The following is a 27,073-nucleotide window of genomic DNA, read 5'->3' as shown; positions in this document are numbered from 1 at the left end:
GGCCCAGGCTGTCCTGATAGTCAGTGTCCAAGGTCTTTGCTCATCTCCCTGAATGATGGAATTCACTGGGAAAGTAACTGTTCATAATTATATTAGAACTTAAATTCTGAGTACTCCAACTTAACAAAAGGCTCGTGTCATGGTGGTTACAGATTGGGCTGCTAACTGCAAGGTCCGTGGTTCAAAATTCCAAGTCACACTTGGGATGAAAGATCGGGTATCTACACTTGTAAAGATTTACAGTCTTGGAAACCCACAAAATCAGTTTCATCTTCTCCTAAAGGGCTGCTATCATTGGAAAACACTCGATGGCAGTGAGTTGGGTTTTAGGTTTGGGTTGCTGATGACAGTGACAACTCAGTGTCTATTAGTTATGTCCCCACTTTGATTTAGCCACCATTAAATTCTCTGTGATCATTAACCAAGCAGGTAGGTCATTTTCCCCTGGGGGAGAATGCCTTAGAAGTAGATTGCCTGCACTCATTTCCAGCCAGCCCCTCTCCACTTACCTGCCTAGATGTATCCTTGACGGAGGAAAAACGTCCTGAGGACAGAACAGGGGCCATTGTCACGAGTCTTGCCTTCATGGGGTTTTTATAAAGGCCCTGGGCCTATCTTGTAAGTCCCTCTATCTAATAATGTGCATGCCTAATCATTCCTGCTGCTGCAGTCCCATCCGTACCTGTGATGTATTAATCTGGCACCAATTGTGATCTGTGGCGTGCCTTATGTTCTATGCCCTGTTTATTCAGGGTCCTCACTGAATCCTCAGTTGTTATTTTGACTTCGTGCTAATGGTGTGTGTGGGTGCGTGTGCACACGCTTCTTTTATTATATCTTAAGTTTAATAAATGTTCTCCTTAAATTATATTTGACATAGGGTTCACTTTTCTACTCTAACACACAATTTAGGATCACAAATAACTCAAGGTACAGTTCTCCTTTCGGACAGCATCTTGGCAGACATCCCTGCACGTAAGGGCAGGCCCTGCAGCCTTTTGGCTTCTGTCCTGAATGGGGAAAAGTTACAAAGGTCTTTTAGCTCTGCGGATAGATGCTCACTCTGCCCCTTAGCCTCAGACCAAACACACTCAGCTCTGTGTAGGTTGGCAAATCTAGTTCCCCCAATAAATACCCAGATGTACACCACTTCACCTACTAACCTCCTGCCCAAATGCACTCAGCTCTCTTGTTCGGTGGTCTGGGAATCCAACTGTTCTGTCTCAGTCTCTTGGTTCTGCTGCCACCGTGTCTCTGTTGCTGCTTCTCCCCATAATTTTCTCTCTTGTGTCACAGCTCTCTGTCTTCTGGATTGAAGAGTTTCAATGCAAGAATCTAGGATATGCCCTCCCCCCCCCCCCCCGCAAGCTGCCATGTTTTCAGGCTGGGTCTCGCTTAGTCTTCCCCCATAAGGAAATGGCTGGGGAGCTCCAGGAAACGCAAATGAACCCGGGCTGATGAGTCAAGGCAACGGGGTAAACCAGAGCAGCTCTGCGTAGGGTGGGAAGGCCATGGTGTCCACTAGTGACTGGTTGTTGGGGTGAATGTAATGCTGGTGATGGCCTTCGGGAGCCTGGTATTTGTACTACTATTTATTTTTGTGAAGAGGCAAATCATGTTCTTTGCAATGAGATCTCGGAGGAGCCCTCATGTCCCTGTGGGGAGCCCCCATGCCCCCAAGGATCTGAAAGAAGAGATTGATATTCAACTATCCAGAGTTCGGGATCGCAAGTAGGAACCCCAGCTCCTTGCAGATGATGATGCCAGACTGCCACAGCTGGAAATCCAGGGAAATCAAAACTGCTACAATTGTCTGTACAAGATGAAAGCTCTGGACGCCATTCATGTCTCCTGGATCCCATTTCACACTGAAGGCTGGCATCCTCATCCCCTAATAGGCAGAAATTTCCATTCCTACCTGCTCCATCTTCGGAACGCTACTACTCCTTTCAAGGGTGTGTGCAAGGCCCTCATTGATCCCCTGCTGCATGGCTATGAGGCAGCCTGCTATGGGCTAAAGGTCTTTGGCCAGAGTGAGTATACCTACGCTCTCAGGAGGCCCTGACTGAACTGGCCACTGCGGTCAAAACACAAAGTGGGAGCTCTCAGCGACACCACCAGTCAGCAGCCAAAGACCTTACCCAATCTCCTGAAGTCTCCCAACGACCTTCCAGGTGACATACCTCCCCTCCAGTCAGAAGAGTAAACATGGCAAGCCCTTCCTCGAATTGAAGAACTTTAAGGACAAGTGTAATACCCTGGGGAATACTCTGATGGACCTGACAGACTCGCTGGAGATGAGCCAGGACTGGAGTGTGCTTGCCAGGCAATCCTCAGGTTAGCTGGCTGGTGGGCCTGCACTCTTGCCCGACGCTCCCGATGTGTGCAAGATCATGCCTGGAAGACCTTGGGGGATATTTCTGAACAACAATTAAAACTATTTTCCCCAAAAGCAAAAAAAAAAAAAAAAGAATCTAGGATCCAGGCTCTTCTTTTTTGATGGTAGTGAAATCCCAAGTTCTGTTTCTGAAGTGGCTCAATTAAACCTAACTAGATGTCCAATGTGACTAATTCCCACGTTAGGCTCTCTTTTTTAAAAAAATCGTTTTATTAGGGATTCATACAAATCTTACCGCAATCCATACATATATCAATTGTGTAAAGAACATTTGTACATTCATTGCCCTCATCATTCTCAAAACATTTGTTCTCCACCTAAGCCCCTGGCATCAACTCCTCATTTTTCCCCTCCCTACTGCTCCCCCCTTTTTCTTGAACCCTTGCTAATTTATAAATTATTATTTTGTCATATCTTGCCCTGTCTGATATCTCTGTTAACCCCCTTTTCTGTTGTCTATCCCTCAGGGAGAAGGTAATATGTAGATCTTTGTAATTAGTTCTGCATTCGATTTTCAGACATCTAAATGGCGTAGCCACAAGGGTACCAATCTATTGTTGGGCAAGCTGCCCAATCCTCTTAAACCAAATAAGCCAAACTCAATGCTATCAAGTTAACATGGACTCATCGAGAGCTTATATGACAGGGTCGAACTGCCCCTGTGAGTTTCAAAGACTATCTCATTAACAGAGTAGAGAGCCCTGTCACTCTTGGGAGAAGTGCCATCTTTCTCTCAAGGAGAAATATGTCATTTCCAACTGCTGACCTAGCGATTAGCAGCCCAATAGTAATCACTATGCCACCAGGGCTCCTTTGCCTTGTTCACATTGGCGGGCGACAAACCCACGTAAATATTTGGAAGGAGTTAAGACTGTATATTTGTATAGGCCAACTAACAAACTGTATTAGGTGCTACAAATAATGCTAAATTAATAACATTGTTTATCTTGAGAGTCAAAAGTGCACTCACTATGGGGGATATATACTTTTTCATTTCATATATATATAAATTTCAATCTAATAGATGCTACATAAGTGTTTATTTTGGAGTCCTGGTTTTCGCATTTATTAAGAATTGGACTGCTAACCTCATGGTCAGTGTTACAAACCCATTAGCTGCCTGTCATGGCTTCAGAGTCTTGGAAACTGTGCAGCAGTTTTATTGTGTCATATTGGGTGTTTATATGTCTAACTTTACATGATGGTGCGTTTTAAAGTGTTTCTAAACTGAAGTGATTGTACAATTTCTAGTTCCTTTAGAAGTTCATAATAGTTTTTTTATATAGCCCATTTAAAATGTTTCCAGATGGTTTAATTAATAATCATTTTCAAAGTTCATTGATTTGTCATTCTCCTTGAGAGTCACACAGTAAGGAATTGATAGTTCTGTATGCTGTGAGGTAGGGATCCAGCTTTTTAGTTTCTTCCTCTTGGCTTGTATATTTGATTGTCCAATCTGTATTATAAAGTCATCTTTTACTCACATGTTTAAAAATTAAGAGTTTTAGATTTATTGGTCATGGTATAAGCATGTTTTCTATCATTCAATAATGGCAACGTTAACAGTATTGGGGACTTTGTGTAAGAAGGGGGACAGAACTGTAACAGTATCTGGACCTACAGGTTCTGTGATACTCTCATTGTATTCTCTCATCAGCCTGCAACTTGTGCACCAATAGCAGCACAGAAGAAAGAGGAAGAAGTGCCTGGTTTGGGTATTATTATTTCAAGGATGTCCCCATGAGAGGTTGAAATTTGTGAGCATCATTGGAACTGATACAGTTAAGACAAACAGAGCATCCCAGTTGTGGGCAGTGTCTAAGGACTAAAGTAAATGACCAAAGCTCAGGTGATTTTGATGTATTTTATCCTTTTCTATATTTCCTACTTGACTTGTAGAAGCCTGTATAACACTGATTCAGTTCATTGGAAAAGTGGGAATTTGGAATTGTAGAAGCTATAGCTAAACTCAGATTCTGACTTCAACATTGGGTAGGAGAAGATTAGGAATATGTATATTGATCATATACATATTGCCTATGTATTGACATTGAACTAAACTATTGACATTGAACATAATACATCATCGAGGGTACTTTGGATGACATTATCTTTCAACTTATTCTATGGCCAACCCATGAGAATCATTCAAATGATATACTCTGCCTAGTTTTTTTAAGTCATTTTATTGGGGGATCGTACAACTCATCACAATCCATACATACATCTATTGTGTCAAGCACCTTTATATATTTGTTGCCATCATCATTCTCAAAACATTTTCTTTCCACTTGAGCCCTTGATATTAGTTCCTCATTATTTTCCTCCCTCCTTCACCCTCCCTCACTAACCCTTGATAATATATAAATTATTATTTTTTCATGTCTTACACTGTCAGATGTCTCCCTTCACCCATTTTGCTGTTGTCCGTCCCTCAGGGAGGTGCTTTTATGTAGATCATTGTGATAGGTTCCCCTTCCCCTCTTGGTATCTCTACTCTCATTATTGGTCCTGAGGAGTTTATCTATCCTGGATTCCCTGTGTTTCCAGCTCTTATCCACCCCAGTGTACATTCTCTGATCTATCTGGATTTGTAAGGGTGAACTGGGATCATGATAGTGGCGGGGAGGATGCATTAAAGAAAGAGAAGGAAGTTATAGGTTTCATTGGTGCTATATTGCACCATGACTGGCTCCTCTCCTTCCCATAACCCTTCTGTAAGGGGATGTCCAGTTGCCTACAGATGGGCTTTCAGTCTCCACTCTGCACTCCCCCAAATTCACAATGATAGGATTTTTTGTTCGTTGATGCCTAATACCTGATACCTTTGACACCTCATGATCACAGAGGCTGAGCTTCTTCCTTGTGGGCTTTGTTGTTTCTCAGCTACATGCCTGCTTATTTATCTTCAAGCCTTTAACATCCCAGGCATTATATCTTTTTATAGCCAGGCACCATCAACTTAATTCACCACATTTGCTTGTGCACCCGCTCTGCCTTCAGCGATCCTGTTGGGAAGGTGAGCATCATGGAATTCCAGGTTAATAGAAAAAAGTGTTCTTACATTGAGGGAGAACTGGTGTGGAGGCTCAATGTCCATCTGCAACCTTAATACGAGAACACATAAATAAATGCACATAGATCTATTTCCCCATCATCATATATAAATATATTTATTTGTACATGTCTATATTTAGACCTCTATCAATGCCCTTTGCTCCTAGTTCCTTCCTTTATTTCCTTTTACTTTCCTCTTGTTCCACTATCACATTCAGCCTTCATTTGGGTTTCAGTAATTCCTCTCGGTTACATTGCCCTTGATCAAGCCCTACTAGCCCTCCTCAACATCAACTTTGGATCACGTGTTCCCTTGTCCCTGGATTTGCTAACACCCTCTTCCTTTCCCCCTGCTTTCCCCTCATCCATGCCACCCCCCCCCAACAGTTGACCCATTGTTTTCTCCTCCAGATTGTTTATCCTGCCTATCTTATCTATATAGAACTGAAGAGATAATAATATACACAGAAAAAAAGACAGAGCAAAACAAAGCAACAAAATAAAATAAAACAATAACAACAAAAAGAAAAGCTTGTAACTAGTTCAAGGTCTGTTTGTTGACCTTTAGTAGTGCTTTCTAGTTGAGTCTGATGGGGTTACATGGCCTGGATCCAAAGTCTATTTTTGGTATTCCCTGGGGACTTTGTTGCTCTGTTCCCCTTGGTGTTCTGTTGCACGTCCGTAGTGTTTCACCTCAGTGTGGTGGGGTCAGATTTGGTGCAATTCCTGCACTGTCTCCAGTGTTTTTCCTCATAGCACTATGGGTCAGTGAGTGACCTTGTGTCTCCTACTGTGGCCAACCCTATGTTTCTCTCTGTGCTTTGACTGCTCTGAGCGGGAATATCATCCTCAAGACTTGGTGGGTCAGAATGTATTCCGCTCTCTCTTCCTCTCCCTTTATTTGCTCCTGTGTGCTCTGATAATGATATGGCCCTCCCCCTGAGGTATAGCTTCAATGCTGTCTTCTTAAGTGAATTCTTCTGCGGGAGGAGGGACAGTCCCCATAGTTGGGATTGGTTTGGCCCCTCAGACCTCCCTATTGGCTCCCTGCTTCATGCTGGTATGTTGCATTCACATCTTGGTGCACTGGGTTGAAGTCTGGTCCCTTTTTCTCTGTGGAGATATAAACAATACCTTCTCCTTGGGTGGGTTAGTGCCCTATTCCCCTACTACTCATGTCTTTTTATTTCTCCCCCTCCCCCCTCCTCTTTAGTTGCCTTCCATATGTATCCCTGGATGATTTTGGTCTGGCCCCTGCCATACTACCTGGACTTCACCCCAGGAATGTTTGTATATAGTAGCTTTTTCCCCTATAACTCTTTTGCACTTTTAAGCTTACCTCAACAGACTTATGTTTTACTTGTCCTTTTGTGCTTGGTTTACTTCACTTAGCAAAATTTCCTCCTGTTCTTCCCATTCGGTAATGTCCTTCATGTGTTCATCACTGCTTTGGGTGATGCGTAGTACTCCATTGTATGTATGTACCACATTTTTTTAATCCATTCATCTGTTGGTGGAAATTTGAGTTGTTTCCAACTCCTTGATTATGCCTAGTTTTTAAGAAATAAGATCACCTTTTTAGGACAGTTCAGTCTTCCGTGGGATTTTTGTTTGGTTAAGTATCTTTAATGCTTCTTTCTGAAAGTGATATGTTACATATCCTCCCAAACAGCCACATTCTCATTAATGCATCTAAAATGGGCCTTGTAGCCATAGAAGCTTAAAAATGGGTGACAACGTCTCACTTCCTCTAACTATAGAAGTAGGAGGGACAATCACCCATCAACATCAGTCCTGATTTATGTGAGGCAGAGCTTAAGCATACCTGTGCCCTCCAATAGTTTTCCAGTTCTGACACTAGTATCTTTCCAACAGTCCTAAGGGCGTGCAACAGAACAGCAAGGGGAACAGAGCAGTCCTACTCAGCTCATTAATTTTTTGCAGTGGCCATGTACAAATTACAGTCCAGAGTCACAGGTAAAAATTTTATTCTGTAACAGAATGTAATTTGGTATCAGAATCTGTAGGCTATGCGTTGGCATTCATATTAAAGAACCATGTAGGCAAATTTTCTCTTCTTGAGGACAGGCCTGTTCTTTCTGTCCCTTCCAGACATTTAGCCCCCTGAAGGAAGGCTCATTTCACAATTCCATCTCTCTAGGCTCCTCTCCACTCCTTGAGGTATATCCTCCTCTTGATCTTGCCTGCCGTACCCATATCATGGCTTAAAAGCCCTTTCTGGATCTGTCACAATTGGCTCTGTCACTGTGTCCCTTCTTCCCTCAGCATTATTGCCATTGGTACAGCTCTTGACTCATGAATATTACAGTGCATTGTGCAGGAGCAGCAGTAGACCAGTCCCTAGGAGGTAGAGGTTCACGATGTTCCTTGATTTGCTCTGCAGTATCTCACAAAACTAAATAGCCATCAGGTAAATAACTCTTCAGGATGTGGAAGGTGGTGAATCTCAAATGTCAGGCAGCAAACTGTTGGCTCATGGAGTGGAGGAAGCTCTCAAATCAGGTCACACAGGCAGCTCACAGTTGCAGGGATGTCATGGAAATGGCTCCTGAATGTCTGCAAGCTGGCAAATCCCTAATCCATGGGTTCATTCTGAAATATGTGGCTGCAGGGGCTAACAAAACCAAATCAACAGTTCAGATAACAGGCCAGTGTCCCACTGTCTCCTCTGAACAATACCTGCAGGCAGTTCTCTCTCTTGATATGATGGCTTCTTGGTTCAACCTAGCACCTTTACTGCTTAGGCCAGATTAGGAGGAGCCCCTTAGAGAGCATGTGATGAAAGAAGGCAGGTGCAAGAAGACCTTTTAGTTAAAGTTAAGTCAATACTGCTCGAAGGTGGCTGAGAAGAATTTGTCCTAAGATTGACAAGAAGAGCTTATCCTAAGGTGGTTTCTAAGAGTTTCCCGCACTCAGGAAGGGAGATAAACCCTATGAACTTTCTGTTTAGGGATCTGAGTTATAGCTTCTTATTCCTGATCCCAGGTTTTACTTTGTTCATTAATAGGCCACTTTGATCTATGAGTTTTGTGTGGCCATAGCCATGGATTATCAAACCCACAAGTGAGACAAAGAGTGGTGTGGGAGGAATGACTTATGTAAGAATTGACCAAAATTGTTGGACAGCTGAGCTCTGTTTGACCTCCCCTATCTGCACTGTTCCTGATAGCGGGTGCCACTGAAGGTACCGAGCTTCGTACGCTGGTGATGCTGCTAGGACTCCACATTCCATTTCACAATGTACTGTAAACTAGTTTGTTAATATAAACAGGTGTTTATCTACTTTGTGTGAGTATAAATCAGCTACTTCTAGCTCATTCAGCTCATTTCACTGGTACTCAAAATTCTAATTTTATGAGTGGGTGGATTACTTTGGTGGTACAGAGGTCCCCAACACTCGAACCTTAGGAGTGACATTGCAATTGTGGCAAATATTAAAAGACAGAGAGCAGACAGCCGGACACAGGGGCTCCCTTCCCATGCCAGGACTGAGAGAGTGAATGTATTTTCCAGTGGTCATATATAATGGAGCTTACAGATCATTCATAAGGCACCCACCTCATGCACTTAGCATTTACATAGTCAATGGGTAATATAAGTGAGTAACGCGACAAGCAATGAGGTGAGTCACTATCTTTACCTAATGCTGCTTGACTTCAAACCTGCCCTGACCCCTCCCCAGGCATTTGCTACATTTTATAGTGGACTGGCTATAGAACCTGATTATTCTAATTTACCGATAACCTTCAAGCACAGTGAAGCAGCTAGGCAGAGAAATGATTCTTCTACTACTGTGTTTCAACCAAAAATAAGACACTGTTTTCTATTTATTTGTCCTCAAGAAGACACACTATGGCTGATTTCCAGGGAATGTCTTATTTTTATTAAGTATGGCACAACAATCTACATTTATTCAAATATAGTTAAGTCACCTTATTTTGGAACATCAACCCTCAGTGCTGAGTAAAATGGCAGCCACAGCTTTACTTCTTCCCCCTGCAGACACACCATACCTAAAGCAGAGCGCCCTGCTCCTCACTTCACTAAGGAGACTTTTACATTCACTGTCTATGTCTCCCTCTCTGCCTCAGCTTGCAGCACGCACAGAACAACCGGGACCTGATAGTGGGGCGCGATCAGGTTGATGGGACTGCCCACACCCCTCCCATCATCTCTGAGATAGCAGCTGTCACGATGGGGCAGGTGAGAAGGGCTGTCCATCTTTGTTTCCTCTCTGTGGCGGTATGCTGCATAGCCATTCCTGTCACTATGTCTTATTTTCAGAATATGGCTTATCTTGCACAATTGCTTGGATAACCTGCTATGGCTTATTTTATGGGTCTGTCTTATTTTCGGGGGAACACAGTATGATAGCTCCTTTAAGACTGCTCCTTCATGGAGAGCTATTGTCGGTTGCACATTATTTGGCCTGGAGAACGTGTATTTGAAAACATTCCTTTCTCAGAACAATAGAGATCTTTCTGAAAATAGAGCTAGTTTTCCGTCCCCATGGTTGCCAATGTAGAAATAAGGTCAAATACTTTGCACCAAGTTCTCAGTTTAGTACACATTATGGAATGTACAGTTTTCATTACTGTTTTGCTTTCTTTACTGTAAGATATTTTTTAAAAATCTTCAAATGAAAAATACATCGTTAAATAGACTCCCCTTACTACAGGAATCACTGACATTCAATGATGTGGCTATAAAGTTCACCTGGGAGGAATGACAGCTCCTGAACCCTGCTCAGAAGACCCTATATCAGGATGTGATGTTGGAGAACTATCACAACCTGGTTTCCATTGGTGAGGAGAATTCTCAAGTCATTGACCTTGTCACTGGCTTTTCCTATCTTATGTGTTAAAATCTTTGCAGTGTCTGTGGTGTTCTCGAAGAGGTAGATTCCCATTGCATTCTCTGGTACTAGGTTAATGGGTAAGGTCATCTACTCTTGAGAAAACACCTTTTACTTTTTTTCCTTTGAACATGATTTTCCTAGAAATACAACAATCTGCACACTTTACAAACCTTAGGTTAAATTTGGTGTCTAAGATTATGTAATTCTTATGAACAGGTAATCTAATTGTCACCTCAGATGCTTCCTCTCAATAGGAACAAGGAGAAATGGGGTTGTTTTTAGAGACAAGCTGTATGGAAATTTTTCAGGTGTGTGGTCAACATACCTTAAGGGGAATTGGCCGGGGAGGTTGATTCAACTGTTAGAAGGCCTCACATCCGTCATAGGTGTCGGGTAATACATAAAAGTATGTGTTCCTTCGAATGTGAGACCTCACTTTTCCTACCAGTTGCAAGAAGTACTCCTGTAGCTCTTCTGAGATTAGATTTTTAGATGTCCATTTATTTGATTTACATTATTATATGTCTGTGTCTATAATTTTCTTTAAGGTTGTCAAAACTTTCCCCTTTATATGCTTGTACCTTACTATGAAAGTCCATCTTGTAAGCCTCTCTCCAAACAGAGAACTTGGAGTACATAATTGTCCCCAGAATACAACACATTCCTCTACTATTGTGCAAGCATGGATCTTAAGCTGCGACCATAAATAGGTCTCCATTGTGTTTCCTTAGCTTTCCCCCTTGGAGTGTCTCTATTTTTGTTATTATTTCACAACTTATTTTGCTACTGTTATGAATTGGGTGACCCCTGTGAAAGGGTCCTTTGATCCCCAAAGGGGTCATAACCCACAGGTTGAGAACCACTACTCTAAAGGTATTGGTTTCCATTTTCTCATTTTTTCTCCTCTCTCTTTAAAGTTTTCTTCATTCTAGTGACATAAATTCTTTCTGTTTTCTAATGGAGATGGTCATATTGCCGTCTCTGTTGGAATTGTTTAACAGACATATTTCTCCATATTTTACTCTTTTTGGTGAAATACGTGTGTGACTTCTGTTATTTTCAGGTATCTAAGATCATCTTCCCAGCAAGAAAATTATCCACTTGGGATATTCTTTAGCACTGTACCTTCAATTTTTTTTCTACTTGTAAGATTAAAAAAAAATTATTTTACTGGGGGCTCGTACAACTCTTATCACAATCCATACACACATCAATTGTGTAAAGCACATTTGTACATTTGTTGCCCTCATCATTCTCAAAACATTTGCTCTCCACTTAAGCCCTTGGCATCAGCTCCTCATTTTTCTCTCCCTCCCCGCTCCTCCCTCCCTCATGAACACTGGATCATTTATAAATTATTATTTTGTCATGTCTTACACTGTCTGACGTCTCCCTTCACCCACTTTTCTGTTGTCCGTCCCCATATGTAAATCCTTGTAATAGGCTCCCCCTCTCTACCCCACCCTCCCTCTGGCTTCCTGGTATTGCCACACTCACTGTGGTCCAAAAAGGATCATCCAACCTGGATTCCCTCTGCTTCCAGTTCCTATCTGTACCATTGGACATCCTCTGGTCTAGCTGGATTTGTAAGGTAAAATTTGGATCATGATGGGGAGTGGGGTATGTTGTATGTTTCATCATTGCTACACTGCACCCTGACTGGCTCTCTTCACCGCCACCCTTCCTTAAGTGGATGCCCAATTGCCTCCAGATGGACTTTGGGTCTCCACTCCGCAAACCCCCTCATTCAAAATGATATGATTTTTTGTTCTGATGATGCCTGATACCTGATCCCTTTGATACCTCATGATCAAACTGGCTGCTGTGCTCCCTCCATGCGGGCTTTGTTACTTCTGATCTAGATGGCTATTTTTTTTTTTAAGTTGCCTGTTCCTCCAATAACCTTTTAAGTGGAAAGGACATTATTAACATCCTGCTTTCTTTTTTCCTTTCTTTCTAATTTTTTTTTTCATTAAACGCATGTCTGATGTATATTCCTTATTATGCAGTATGCCTTCTTAAGCCCACACCCACACCTTCTTAACAGGTCCAAAACCTGAATGATGCTTTGCTGCTTCTATAGAACATTTGGGCTGTATATTCCAACACTGATTTTTTTGTTATTGAAACAGTGCATAGTATATTCAATATTGCTGTCTTTGTTTTCTGTCTTTTTATTAGTCTATAGGTTTCCATGTATATGATGATCTGGTCTTCAGTCATTAGTGTTCACTCATCAGTCTTCAAATCCTCAAGTTTATTCTTTAGATAATCTCTATGCTCTCTGATCTAAATCCTTTGGCCAGCTTCAACTTACATTTGAGGAACTGATGATCTTTTCCACAGATAACCCCTGGCCTTGTTTTGATTAATGAACTTCTCCATCATTTCATTCCATAGATGTGGTTGATTTGATTTTCATTTGTTTGATTTAGAAAGATCTATATGTATAGTCTCCATTACTGTTTCTAATAAGGAATTTGTTGTGAAATCATTAGTCTCAAAATTTTATCAGTTAATTTGTGTGTCATTTCTGTCACTAAAGCCACATTTTCCAATTACTGTTATTGTTCCCAAATTTTACATTCATCGGTGCACATGATTGTATGGTTGATCAGTGTCAGGTTGCAAAAGTTTTGGAAAATTTTGAATATATATCTTTTTAATCATTTTATTTGGAGATTTCACAGTTATCTTAACATTCCATAGTTCAGTCACATGGAACAGTACTGTACAATTGCCACCACAGTTCCAAAACATTTTCTTCTTGAACTCCTTGATATCAGCTACCCTTTATCCTCTCCCTCCACCTCCCTCAATTTCTTTATTGTGAAAAACAGAACCTGGATGAAAGTATAAAGCAGCCTTATCTCTATAGTCCTTGCCACAGGGCTTGAAAGACCAGTACTAGTGTTAGAAGAAAACCTCCACAAGCAGCAAGGATAAAGCTAGAGCTGATAACGCACAATCTCCAGATAGTTTTCTTCCCAACTACCCTTCCTCCATTAAAGATGTTCGTATACAGCTCCTACAGGTGGCTGACTTCTTGCTTCTCAGCTAAAGATGCCTAGCTTTAAAAGCAATTAGCTTCCTTTTGTTGCTATCACTCAAGGAACCAACTATCCATTTGTCTCTTAAATGCCTTCTGGAAGGGTCCTAAGGGATGGTTGTGTAATTGAAGGGCAGAAATAAAAAAGGCAGACAGGAGTATTTAGGCGTTCACCTCTTCTTGGATGCCAAGTCTGAGCAGGAGAGAGAATGTATTCTTTCACCAATTTACCATATATACTCCTGTATACGCCGAGTTGTTCAGCACTTTTTTAATGCAGATTTGTGGTAAAATGCAGTTTTTGTAATATTTGGGTTGGCTTATACTCGAGTATATATGGTATAAAGTCTCAGGGCATGCAGGCACATACCCCCTCCCACCACCACACAGACACCTATGTACCAAACAAGGTAGGCAATGCCTTTAACCTGGAGGGCCCTGAACTATTTGGGTGAGCAACTTAAGACCAGTGCTGAGGGCAGGTGGGGGGAATAACTGTCATCTGAGCAGGGTGGCCAATAACAACAGGTCTGCTCTTATAGCTAAAGCTGGTGGCAGCTAGTAATTAGCCATGTGCTTGTATGAGGTATCATTAAGGTCACACTATAGTAAGGGGATATTGTGGAGATGGTTTTTAATTCAGAGAATGTGACTGGGACTCTTTTCCAGCTTACAAATGTGCATGCCTCACTCTTCCCAGATATTAGGCCTTGCAATCTTCTTTAATTCTGAGAACAAAGAATTTGTCTACATCCACCCTCTTCTTGGTCCTCAGTTTCCCACAGCCTGATACTTATCATGAAGTGTTCTAAAAGAAATCAGGATATTCACACATTCATACTTGTTCATTCTGTAGTGTCTGTGCCATCTGGAGGCTTCCACCACTTGCAGCTATATACATTCACTGTTACATGACCTTGCTATCTTATTCCGGCATCGGAGATGAGGCCACTCTACCCCATTTTTGCTGTTTGCTTTATCTTCTTTAATTGCACATGCTACTCCTACGGGCCGGTTTTGCTTTGGGGCTAAATCTACATTTATGTTTGCTTTAACAGTAAGTGCACAAATTAAAATAACACTTGTGGCTGGTCTTACCTGCATGCATATGAATATTAACCTACCACTGACAGAACTATACTTCAGAGAAGATCTTGAATGTACTTTTGATGATCAATATGACACCAGTATTTTCAATTTGTCAATCTCAGCCTTATAAACCATTTGATTATCTAATTTAAAATAGCCAGTACCAGTCTATTAAAGTTTAATAAGCCATATACCATCAATATTTAAACATTCCATTTTGTTTTGAACACTTGCAATTTTTCTTGATAATACTTCATATATTCTGTCTTCCAATTATTAGAGGATGTATGCAGCTATTTTTTCTTATTTTCAGTCATGACTTGTCAAGCACTTAATGTCCCCAAAGTTCTCCTCCATCCACATCATCACTGTTGACTGTACTTTGAAGATTTAGTACTTGTTCAGTGTTACTTCATTGCCATTAAACCTGAGGGGTTCTTGTTCCAGAAGTAGATCACCAGGTCTTCCTCCCAGTCCCTATTTCTGGAGAATCCACTAAGACCTGTGCGCCGTGGGGGGTCCTGCTTTTCTTTGAAACACTGGGTGGCAGTGCTTCTGACATCACAGCAACCTTCAAGCTACAGGACAACACTGGAAGATGGGTGGTATAAGCTAGAATACAGGCTCCATAAACTAGAGAATATGTTTCTGTGCCATGGTGCTTTCATATATACCTGTAAACGTGATTTTCTCCCAGGTAGAACATTCTGCATTTTTCATATTCCGAACTTTATCTAGTACTTAGTTGTATCTCAGTAAAGATTGATGGAATGAATACATCTGTCATCTATCGACTGAAGTTAGCAAGCCTTACCACTACTTTGGCCTATTGGTCTCAATGTTTTGTTTATATTACATTTGTTGTATATTTCATGGCTTTATTTAAGTAAATACCAAATCTGTGTGTATTCATTACTTTCTTATCCAACCTTGTTTCTATAATAACTGTTTTGATCCTTGGGATTCTTTACACGATTGTATTACTTCCAGTGGGCAATAAATTTTAAGCATAGTCTTTTATTTACATTCATATAAGAGGGTTGTCACTAAAGATTTACCTTGTATCAATGCTTATTTTAAGAGGTCCATGATGGAAAGATTCAATGTTCTCTCCTTTTATAGAAATCCAGAAAGATGGTGATCATATGCTCGAACACTTGCAACAGGAAAGATATAAGGACAGAACAGAACAATGCTATAAATTTAATACATTCGAAAGTTTTGTTTCTCAGCACAAACCTAATTTTCCTCTCAAGGAAAATTATGAGATGTTTGGTTTTCATGAAGAAATTGTAAAATCAGAGTTAATCACTCTGAAATTAAATAAGCACAGAAGCAACAAAATAAAGAAGTTAATTGTGCTCAATGCAGATGAGAAAAATTTTCCCCATGTTGAACAAGAGCAATTTTATACTGAAATGAAACTCCCTGAGTGTGAACAATCCAGATTCATGAAGTCTCAGTGGATTCAGCATCAGGAATCAGATGAAATTGAGAAACCACACACAGGTGATAAATGTGGGATGACCTTCATTGAGGAGCCTTTGCTCTTGGAGCACCAGATCATTGATATAGTAGATAAGATCTATAGATGCAGTCATTGTGGACAAAAATTCAATAAAATGTTCAATCTCAATGAACATTATCAAAAAGCTCACGAAGGACAAAAGCCATATAAATGCTTAGAATGTGGCAAAACTTATCATAGGAAATCATACCTCAAGGAACATCAGAAAACTCATGTGGCACGGACTACCTATGTGTGCAATGAATGTGAGAAAGGTTTCACCAGGAAGAGTAATCTCACTGCTCATCAGCGAATTCATACTGGGGAGAAACCCCATGTATGTGGTGAATGTGGAAAAGCCTTTATCAACAGAACTGTTCTCACTGTTCATCAACGATCTCATACTGGAGAGAAACCCCATGTATGTAGTGAATGTGGAAAAGCCTTTATCAAGAAGACTGCTCTCACTGATCATCAGGGAGCTCATACTGGAGAGAAACCTCATGTATGTGGTGAATGTGGAAAAGCCTTTATCAGGAAGACTTCTCTCACTGATCATCAGCGAACTCATACTGGAGAGAAACCTCATGTATGTAGTGAATGTGGAAAAGCCTTTATCAAGAAGACTGCTCTCACTGATCATCAGGGAGCTCATACTGGAGAGAAACCTCATGTATGTGGTGAATGTGGAAAAGCCTTTATCAGGAAGACTTCTCTCACTGATCATCAGCGAACTCATACTGGAGAGAAACCTCATGTATGTAGTGAATGTGGAAAAGCCTTTATCAAGAAGAGTGCTCTCACTGATCATCAGCGAACTCATACTGGAGAGAAACCCCATGTATGTAATGAATGTGGGAAAGCTTTTATCAGGAAGAAGGGCCTCACTGATCATCAGCGAACTCATACTGGAGAGAAACCTCATGTATGTAATGAATGTGGAAAAGAGTTTTATCAACAGGACTGCTCTCACTGTTCATCAACGAACTCATACTGGAGACAAACCTCATGTATGTGCTGAATGTGGCAAAGGCTTCACAAAGAAAGCAAATCTCAAAATTCATCTACAAATTCATATTGGAGAAAAACCTTATCTATGTGGTACGGGTGGTAAAGTTTTATCCGGATGCATTTCCTTATAGCACACCAGAGATCTCACACAGTAAAGCAGTCCTTTGCATGAATTAAATGTGGAAAATCTTATATGTAGAAGTCAAGTCTCATTAAACATGAGAAAATTCCCAACGAGAAAACTTCTCATTAGGGTTAGTGTAACAAAGCTTTTAAAACAAAGGAAGAGGTGCTCGAGTTTGGCCTGGACCAAGTGTTTGAACAGACAATTGTGACTTACCATGCAGGTACCCATTCTCTGAATTACTGTCCCTCTCCTGACATGGCCCATCGGTTTGGGGACAGGGCCTTCCAGACCTCCACATGGCCCAAGAGCACCTCAGTTTTCTTCTAGCTATCAGTGCCTGAAAGAGCTGAACCCATTTTTTTCTGGGTCACAGCTATACCAAACAGTAGATTGCCCAATAAGATGCCAGTAGTGCCTGCCCCATCTGCGTGCTCATTGTTAACCCCAGAAACAGCCCCAAAGTACCATAAAATAAGATGATAGAAGATGTATACGAACAATTAATCCTGAGGACCATTGCACCACAGCGAACCTCACCCTCCATGACCCTGAGAGGAGAACTAGACGGTGCCCATCTTTCACTGCTAATTACTCAGAAAGAGATCACTAAATAGGAGCATGAGTTGAGTGGGAGAACACAATAGAACAAAACCCAAAATCATAAAATAGATCCGGCTTACTGGTCTGCTGGAGACTTGGAATCCCCAGACTATGGTCCTTAGTGTCTTCACTCCAGGAAATGTACTCACTCCTCTGACTCATCTTTCAGCTAAACAATATACAGGCTTGGAGGGGAAGAATAACATCTGGGAAGTATACAGTCCTTACAGCAATCAACCATATCAAATCAAAAGGATAGCATTTGGTTATGAATTAAATCTCATAAAAGCAAGAAGGAACTGGAAAGAAAGTTGAATAATGATGGTAAAACACAGGGAGGGCGGAAGTGGGAAGAGTGCTGGTACATCTTGGGGACTGCAATCAAGGCATGAATTGTTGAATGGAAAACCAATTTACTGTGTAAAGTTTTAAATCACATTAAAAAAAAGAGAGCTCATGTCACATCAATGATTTCATGTAGGATAGTTACCATGTAGCTGTCATGAGTGTGGGTAAAGATTTATCTGTGTTTCTAAGTTTTCTTGACATGAACACACAATGGAAAATGCTTTAAATTCAGTCAAGATGGGAAAGCTCTCCACAGGGAGTCATGTGTCATCACATCACACTCATCTCATACAGGAGGAAAGCTCTGGCAACATAGTGACTTGGCATGTACCTGCTTTGGCTTCTCTCGTGTGTCAGTAAACTACACTAGGATTCTAACTAATGTAGTTCTGGATGGCTGGCCGATAGCCAAAAAGGAGTCATGTGACAATAGGGGATTTGTACAGCAGAGACCATGTAAATACAGGGACTGTGGAAGCGCGTATGCATTTAGTGACTGGCAGTGCCTCCAGTATTAAATTACATTTTCTTTTATGTTTCCAAAAGCCCATAGGATAAACTCTGATGCAGTAATTGGACAGGAGGGTTGAACAAAATGTCTGCCACATTGTATGACTTCAATGTAAATCCTGCAGGAAATAGAGACTGGGAAAGCCTGATAGACTCATCATGTATGCATATGTACATTGATATCAAGACCAATACCTGATTTTACCTTTGATCTCTAACTACGTTAACCAGATAAATACTGTGACCATAGAACAGGAATGATCCTGGTCTTGCTATAATGCAGACTTCTTGGGAAAGTCAACTATTGCAGATGTAGTTAAGTTAAAATAAACCCTTTATCCTTTTATATCTTTTTGACCCATTTAAAATATATTGTAGTTTTTAATATTCCTTTGTGATTGAGCTTTATCTTTTTGCCTTTGTTGTTCTTTAAAATATATCTCTCATTATATGAATGCCATGATACCTACTAGTGAATGGTATTGCTGGATCATATGGGATTTCAAATACTGGTTGTTGTAAGTAGTGCCACATGGTTTTTCACAGTGGCTGTAAGTATTTACGGATCCAAATCCCTCCTATCCTCCAGCATTTGTTTACTTTCTTTGGTTTGGGCTGGAATTGTAGGTGTTAAGTGCTGTCATTGTGGTTTGAATTTACATCTCCCTGAAGGCGACTGATCCTGAGTATTTTTTTAAGTTTGTTAAACATTTGTCCTTGATTTTTGGTGAACTGTCTGTTCATATATTTTTCCTATTTCTTGATTGTGTCTCTTGTTATTTTCTTATTGAGATGTAGAGTTCTGCATATTTTCTTAATTAGCCCTTTGTCTGATGTGTTATTGGTAACAAACATATTCCCAATCTGTGGGCTCTCATTTCACTCTTCTAATTCTGTCTTTTGGCGTGCATAGTAGTGTAATTTCACTTATATCCAATCGGCTTTATTCTAGCTGGTGACCTTTGGGAGGATTGAAGTGTCTCCGAAAATCCCCTAGGCCCCAAATGATAATCAGGTGGGGTTTATTGTAAGAACAAAAACTGAAGCCAGTTTGGCAGTCGAGGGGCTGAGGGTATTACATTCTTTCCATGGATAAGCAGGGAGAGGCTGAGGACTCTGCATTCTTTTAGCCAAAGTTTTACAGAGGCTGAAATAGGAGTTAATTTTTCCTAACTTTGGGAGGCAGGAAGAAATTGGATAAGGAACAACACTAAAAAGGTTAGATCTTTTTGGTCCTGGGTGGTGCCTCTTTGAGGGGCTGAAGTTGAATATTGTGAGAGGCCTCACTATGGATGTGTAGAGGAGACAAAGCCTGGGTTTTTGATCCTGCAGGAGTCAATGGGGTACCTGCTCCCTGCAAAGTTTAACATAAGGCTGGGAAAGGTCAGACTCCTTGGGAAGTGTAGGGTAAACTGCCTTAGGAACTGGCTCCGGGGATCCTGGGATCTTAGGCTAGCCGATGCATTACTCTTAGTTGTCAACAAAGACCCTGAGTGGGAATTTGTAACATTACCAGGAGATCTGCCTGCTTGACACATCTTTGTAATCACCATGGGGGTCTTAAAGAAGATTTAGCCCAGTGGTTCTCAACCTTCCTATTGTTGCCACCCTTTAATACAGTTCCTCATGTTGTGGTGACCCCCAACCATAAAATTAGTTCTGTTGCTACTTCATGACAGTAATTTACCTACTGTTAAGAATAGTAATGTAAATATCTGATATGCAGGATGTATTTTCCTTGTTAAAAATTGAACATAATTACAGCGGAGTGATTAATCAAAAACAATATGTAATTATATTACAAATAGATGAAATTTTGTGTTGAAGCATGGCATAGCATGAGTAACAGTCCTAATATAGGAACAGTAAACGACATTGCTACATCTTGCTACAGTATGTGCAAAAAGCCAATATCAGTGCGAAGGTAAAGATAACTTCTTTCTCACCAGATCAGAAATCCTCAGGGTAGTCTTTGAACGTAAAGCATAGTGATTAATTACAAAATAATATGTAAATATTTTGTGAAATGTTTATTTTTAATTACAAATAAATGAAAATTTGTCTTGAAGCATCATGTAGCATGGGTAACAGTCTTAATATAACAGTAAACTACATCGCTACATCTTGCAACAGTATGCGTAAAAAGCCAACATCAGTGCGAAGGTTGAGATAACTTCTTTTTCACCAGATCAGAAATTCTTGAGCTAGTGTTTGTAAAAGCACTATGAAGATCATCTTCCACAACAAGTCTACTTCTGTATTTAGATTTGATAATCAACAAGCTGATAAACCCTTTTTCACAAAGATATGTTGTTGGAAATGGAAGAAGAAGGTGCAACACAGTCTCAGACAGAACAAGATATGACTACAAACACTTCAGAATTTTGTAATTGGCATTGTAGAAAAACTAGTGCTTCATCGCTATTAATAAGTTCAGTGAACTCCTCTTGTGCTGTCTCAGGGACGTCTTCATGTTTGACTGTGAATGGGCTTCTGGCAAGTGCAAATGGGGTGTCAGGTAGATTTGCAAAGTACGATGAAATTTCTGCAAGCATGTGCAAGTGATCTTTAATTGAAATTACCATCATCCTTTTGTCTGGTTCAATGTCATCTTCCTCAAAGAAAACAAATAAGGTAGGCAAAATGTATATTTTAATTTCATCCATTTTTTTCCCCCAAATCTGAAGTTTTATTTGGAATGATCATATATTTTCAGACCAATCGAGGCATGTTGCATTTGGTCCTTGCATGGATCAATTTAACTCATTCAAGATGGAAAAGATGTCAACTAAGTAAGCTCTTTTCTGCAGTTAACTTGTCACTGAAAGATGTTTTAAACTGTGGTCTTGCTTTCTCATTAAAAAAAGTTTTGAGTTCATCACAAAGCTGAAAAACACATAAAACTTTTCCTCTGGAAAACCATCTCACTTCATATGACATAGCAGAGCATTGTTTGGCGCATCCAACTTGTTGCACAGTTGTGTAAACAGTCGACTCTTTAAAGTGCTCGCCTTTACAAAATTGACAGAACTCATGACGCTTTTCATTACTACTTGTAAATCTTGTGGCAGCGTCTTCATTGCTAATATTTGCCAATGAATAATGCAGTGAGTTCCGATGAGTTTGGGTGACTCATTCAGTACCAAACATTGAAATCCATCCAGATTAACATCCTAGCATAGCTGGAGCCCCACCTGTGCAAATCCTACAAACCTTTTCCCAAGAGATCTTATGTTCTTTCAGAAACAACCCTCTCATATACATCACATGCAGTAATTTCAACAGGTTTGCAAAAAAACTCCACAAAACCTCATCTTTAAAATCGCCATCATTAATATTCCTCACGTAATACAGTAAGTGAACAGTTTGCAACATCTGTAGATTCATCATGCTGGATGCGAAATATTGGAAGTGGAGCAGACTTTCTTTCCTGGATGACCTGATCAAGAATATCAGCAGACATGCCATCTATTCTTCTGTGGACAGTGCCATTGCAATCAATTTTGTAACAAATTCATTTCCGATCATAATTTGAACAATGTGTTTGGATACTGGCAACAGTAAATCCTCAGCAATGGTGTGAGTTTTCATAGTTCTGGCATTTCTGAGTGCCACCAAATATGAAGTTTCATCGCTGCTACATTTTCTTTGTGGTACTTGTCATCAGTGTCAAATCTGGCGTTCTTCAGTCCATTAGTTTTGCTTCCAAAGTAGTTGATATCCTTGACAGCAAAGCTCAGATGCTTGCTATCAAAATGGTATTTTAGTTTGTTCGACTTCATAGATTCAGCTGATAGAACTTCACAACCTATGACACATTGCCATTTCATGATTCTTGCTGTAATGATTGAGGTAAAAAAACCATAATGTAAAAAAATCCTCACTATATTTTCTTTTCATAACCAATATGATCCATTGTCATGGGATGGTTTGGTAATGAAAATAATATATAACAATAGCCTTAATAATACAAAAGATGATACATGACATAGTTCAGTCATTAAAGTTCATTAAAGTTTTCTGTGATTTACCATTCTCTGTTGTTTTTCACATACCTGTTACTATCACTAGGGGACAGTATTCACAACCACTGCTGAATATAAATAGACCAATCAGCATCCAGATTAAATTCCCATGGAATGTGTACATTTGCAGTAGTTGATTTTACAGTACATGATTTTACATTTACCCATTAAGTATACTTCATGAGGTGTCATTTTTCCCTGCCTCCAATACTGCTGCTTTCAACATAACAGTTGCTTTCTACAAGGTAGTTGCTCTCTACACGTGTGACTGTCTGCATAAGTACATTATGGCATCAACCCTGTCACATACACTTGTATTTGTATGGAGTGTATGTGCTGGGGTTGGTGCGATGATGTCATCATGCCATGAGAATTCATATGTGGGCATATCTGCATGTGGGCATACCCATGTGGAGATGGATAGAGGAGGGATGTCTCAGTTCCTAAGACCATTGGAAATAATGTGTTTTCTAATGGTCTTAGGCGATCCTTGTGAAAGGGTCTTTCCACCCCCAAAGGGCTACAACCTACAGATTGAGAACCACTGATTCAGCCATACAACAATATAGGACAATTGTTCAGGTCACTAGGTCTCCGTGTTACGGTTGGGGATTCAAATAAATGACAGCCACTATAATGCCTTGATAATTTAGGAGTCTTTATTGGGCTATAACCAGACTGCTAGAATGTAAGAGCGATTCTCTGAATGCAGTCCTGAGTCCACATTTCAGTCCATCTTTAAGTCTGAAAATCTCATTTATGACCTGTCTAGGCTTCAAACAATCATGAACAGAAACAAAGCAAAATTAATGAATTAATTGTAACTTCAAAAAGAGTAAGCATACCTTTTCATAAAAGAAACAATACCAAAGTTGATTATAACCTCCTGGTTAACAGAACAAAATTATATTGTCACATCCCAGTTATCATGACAAGATTAACTACACCATACAGATTACAACATCAAAGGGAACAATATTGAATCAGAACAAATGATATATTGAAGAATAATCAAAACTAATGTCCAGAACCTGGAAACAGTACATTCTAAAAGGAACCACCAGCAGACACTTTCCCGTTGTCAGGCAGAAGTGGGAGTTAGGAGGGCAGGTGGGCTAGGAGATAGAGCTGGTGAAAACAATCCAAGAGAGGCTAGACCCCTGTCCCCCTGCTCCTCCCCTTCGAGGCCTTCAAGCCCAGGTACAGAAGACTGACCTTTACAGATAACTTTGAATGCTGTTGCTTAGCTCCAGACCAGCAGACAACAAAGTTGCAGGAAAATTCCCCAGCTACTCCCTCCCTCCAGATCCGGGCTCTAAAACTGTCCACCTCTCACAGGGACAGTGTGGAATTAAGGTTCCCCAATGGGTGGTGGGATGCGTGAACCTCATCCAGGAGCTCAAGATGCTCCTGTCCCTTTCTCTGCTCTCCCCTCCTCAGAGCTCTGAAACAAACTTCTGAAATTGTTTTCTACCTTTGCTTTCTTTCTGACGCCAAATCCACCTCATATTTGGTGCATAAAACCCGGGAGGAGTAAGAGGTGTCTTGATGTACCCCTGCCCACCCTTGGGTGAGTGCGGTGCCCCTCTCTCCTCCATCCCCACCTTTTCTCAGACCAGGATTTCTCAGCTGCCATCTGTGGCATCTAAGAGTGAGTACTAGACAGTACCTGACTAAATTTTATTTCTATTTTGGCCACTGCCCCTTGCTGCTGGGTTCTTGAGTCGTGGGCCCACGGAATAGCCTCGGTGAAAGGACACTATTTGGGGACACCTGAGTCTCACTGCTCCTTTTTCAGGGGAGCTGGGAAGCCAGGCATTCCCCTCCCCCCACTCTGAAGGCCCAGTTTGATACTCAGGATGCTGATTGTCTAGCTTAATCTCTACCAAGAACTTTGTAGCATGGGAAACAAATTCCAAGCGGAATTCTCCACAGCTGTAGCTTGCCTCCTGGCTAATCTCTCAACCGTTGGCTTAATGCCAGATCTCTGGCCCAAACGCCATGTTTTTAACTACAGTTTGGTTCGGCCCCAATATAAACTAGATAATGGGTTGCAATGGCCAGATGACAGTACTTTCAGTTTCAACATTTTGTCTGATCTCAGTAACTTTTGCCAGCAAACTGGAAAATACCCTGAGGTCCGCTACATCCAAGCTTTCTTCCTTCTCTGCTCCCATCCCTCTCTCTGTACTACCTGTCACTCCACTCCAGTTCTTTTAGCCCAGTACTCTCTTAAGCCAAAACACTTGCCACCTCAGACTCATCACTCCCCAATCAGGTCTCCAACAGTACCCCCCTCATCTTTCTCCAAACTCCTTGAGTCCTTGTCTGTGCCCCCAGTAAGGCCTTCTCCATATTCTGGGTCCATCACTTCCTTCCGCTGCCTCCTCAACTCCCAACCACCTCTCTGCCATTCCCTTGATCCCAGGCCATAAGCTCTCTCCTTTGTCTTCCTTTGTCAATCACCATACCCATTTGCACCAACCCTTCCTCTGTACCCTATGGGAAGTTGAAGGCACTGAACGTCCCCTCTGTGTCCATGTTCCCTTCTCTCTCATAAACTTGTCCCAAACTGAAAAGCACTTAGTTTCATTTTCCAATGATCCCACCACCTACATCAAAAAGTGTCACTATTTGTCTCAAGCCTATGATTTATCATTGCATGATATTTTTGTAGTCTTTCCATCCACTCTCACCTCAGATGAAAGAGTGTGTGTGTGTGTGTGTGTGTGTGTGTGTGTGTGTGTGTGTGTTTACCACTGCTCAGCAGCATGCAGACCAGGTTTATCTCACTGACCCCAACATACCTGTGGGTACCGAGGCAGGAACCAGGTTGGAATTACCAAACCAATATCCAGGAAGGCCAGGACAGCCAGGCCTGCTGAGATAAAATGCTCCAGTGAGTCTTGGCTGGTCTCCAGGCAATTTCTCACAAAGCAGTTAATTTTGATAAGCTCAGGGAAATTACTTAAAAGCTGAATAAAAATCTGGCAGCAGTTTTAAATCACCTGACTGAAGCCCTTACCCAATACACCCATCTTGACCCAACCTCACCAGCAGGGGCCACTGTCCTTGCCATGCATTTCATTACTCAATCAGCTTCAGACATGAGAAAAGTCAAAAAAGGCTGAAGATAGCCCTCAAACTCCTGTCTGTGACCTGGTAAATATGGCCTTTAACATCTTTTAATACCAGAGAAGCAGGTAGAAGCAGACAGGGAGCCCCCAAATCACCAGAAGGCAAACTTACAGGCCCAAACCTTGATTGCAGCCCTGAGATCCTCAGCAACCGGGAAGACATCGGCATCCATCTCTGGGCCGGGGAAACAACAGTTTCAGACCATCCCCAGGAATCTGCATCAAGTGTGATCAGCAAGGTCACTGTGAAAATCACTGCCAACGACCTTGTCTGCTATGCAGTCAATGGGGCCACTGGAAAAGTGACTGCCCTTTGGCACACAGCCGTGAAAGTCCAGTTCCTCCAAGAGCCCTGGCCTGCCATTGACACTACTGAGCCTAGCTACTTAGGACTGACAGAGCCTGGACTCGATGACCCCAATCACCCTCACTGAGCCTGGGTTAACAGTCAAAGTACTGGGTTAGGTTTTGTCCTTTCTGATCACCACATGTGTTGTTTTCTCAGTTTTGCCTTCTCTGGTCCTTTACATACTTCTCAGGTCTCTGTCATGGGAATCAACAGCTGTTCCTCTCACCCATTGTCCACTAGACCTCTTATATGTCAGAAATATGAAGGGCATCAAACTGATAATTCCCCAGTAACATGGGAACAACAGAGCAGACACGGTCACCTGCAGAGGAAGTATATCAGACTCAGCCAAGTGAGTCCGTTACTTTATAGATCACAATGTAGATAGGTTTTCTCTGCACAAAGTGTGCAGACAATATAACTGATAATACTAAAATTTTCTCCAACCCCAGACAATTCTTTTGGTGCAATGGACTTTAAATATGTAAATTCCTCAACAGCAAGACCTTGTTTTCCTGTTACCATACTTCCTCAGCTCTGTGTGGTCACTCTGAGTTAGCATGGTTACTCTCTGTATGATGATCAAAGAGAGAGGATCTTCCTTCCTATAATGGTAGGTATAAGACTAGCCTTCAATCACAGCATCTGTAGTGGCTGGAGGACCACTCAGCCACTTCACCATCTCAGCACAAATTTTCAAAGACCGATTGCAGACTGCTTCAGCATCTACCACAGCCTCCTTGATCTTGTTGCAATGCCAGATCACCTCTCTGACAAAAGTTGCCTTCTAGAACAGATGAGCCTTATATCTTCTCACTGCTGAAGAATAGCGTATCTGCCTCTTTCTCAGGGAAGAGTGCTGTTACTATATCAATGAATCTGGACTGATGGAGCAAGACATAGAAAGTGACCCACTTAAGTGAGGACTTCTGCGCTCATGGATGGACAAATTGCTCCCCGTTTGGGTGGTTGCAATCCCCCTTGGCC

At 41.3% G+C, this 27,073-nt stretch overlaps 1 pseudogene; it reads left to right on the top strand.

Moving 5' to 3' along the window:
- The first annotated feature begins 1,511 nt into the window (after positions 1-1,511).
- On the top strand, positions 1,512-11,451 carry LOC142443190 (protein C1orf43-like; annotated as a pseudogene).
- Positions 11,452-27,073: the final 15,622 nt, after the last annotated feature.

Source organism: Tenrec ecaudatus, chromosome 3 (genome assembly GCF_050624435.1).
Source record: "Tenrec ecaudatus isolate mTenEca1 chromosome 3, mTenEca1.hap1, whole genome shotgun sequence".
Taxonomy (NCBI): domain Eukaryota; kingdom Metazoa; phylum Chordata; class Mammalia; order Afrosoricida; family Tenrecidae; genus Tenrec; species Tenrec ecaudatus.
This window is presented reverse-complemented; position numbering and strand designations above follow the sequence as displayed.